We start from the raw sequence: 1,114 nt of genomic DNA on the forward strand, positions 1-1,114 counted from the left end.
GTCCTCTATCTCTTACCATATACAAAAGTTAATTCCAGACGTATAAAAGACTTAACTGTAAGGCATAAAACCTTAAAAATTCTAGAAGAAAATGTAGGAAACTTTGACTCATTGCTGGTGAAAATGCAAAATGGTACAGCCACTTTGGAAGACAGTTTGGTGGTTTCTTATAAACAAAACATACTGTTACCTACAGTTCTGCAATCACATTCCTTGATATTTACCCCCAAAAGTTGAAAACACATGTCCACAGAAAAACCTGCAGATATTTATAGTAGCTTTATATAAAATTGCCAAAACTTGGAATCAACCAAGATAAACTTCAGTAGATGATGGATAAATAAACTGTGGTACACTCAAACAGTGAAATGCTTTTCAGTATGAAAAAGAAATGAGTCATCAAGTTGCAAAAAGACATGGAAGAAACTTAAATGCACATGACTAAGTGAAAGAAACCATTCTGTAAAGGCTACATACTGTATGATCCCAACTTTATGATATTCTTGAAAAGCCAAAACTATGGAGATAGTAAACAGACTATTGGTTGCCAGGAGTTGAAGTGAGGAAAGGATGAATAGGAGGAGTGTAGTGAATCTTTTGGGCAGTGAAACTATTCTGCATGATATAAAAGGAGAAAAAATATAATTATAAATTTTCCCAAACCCATAGGAAGTACAACACCTAGAATGAACCCATTATAAGCTATTGATTTTGGTTGGCATGATGTGTCAAAGTAGATTCATCAATTGTCACAAATGTACCACTCTGATGGGGGAGGTTCTTGGTGACCTTGATGCATTTCAGTAGAATGATAAAGACAGAAGTTCAGTTGTTTTGTCATTATACATTAAGTTTGAATCTAAAAGCTGACTTTTGAATCCTATGGGTGAAAATAATTTAAGGGCCTTTTCTTAGAGGAAAAAGAAGATTTAAAATGATTCCTTAAATCCTCAGAGAGAATATAACATTTCCAGAAAAGTTTAACACTCTGAACATAGAATCTTACTATAATAGAGGGAGAAATCAGAGAGGTTCCTGAAGGGAAGAGAGAATAGAGGGACAGGATTTGACTCTCTTTGCCTTTATAGCTGATCCAGATTAGCAAGGTGAGATC

At 34.5% G+C, this 1,114-nt stretch overlaps 1 protein-coding gene across 1 annotated transcript in view; it reads right to left on the bottom strand.

Annotated features, from left to right (window-relative positions):
- Positions 1-1,114, bottom strand: part of CYLC2 (cylicin, basic protein of sperm head cytoskeleton 2) — a gene marked incomplete at its 5' end in the record, with an annotated part of 7,316 nt that overhangs the window by 372 nt on the left and 5,830 nt on the right. The gene's annotated exons all lie outside the window — the stretch shown is intronic.

This window comes from Propithecus coquereli, unplaced genomic scaffold (genome assembly GCF_000956105.1).
Source record: "Propithecus coquereli isolate 6110/MARCELLA unplaced genomic scaffold, Pcoq_1.0 Scaffold870, whole genome shotgun sequence".
In the NCBI taxonomy this organism is placed as follows: Eukaryota; Metazoa; Chordata; class Mammalia; order Primates; family Indriidae; genus Propithecus; species Propithecus coquereli.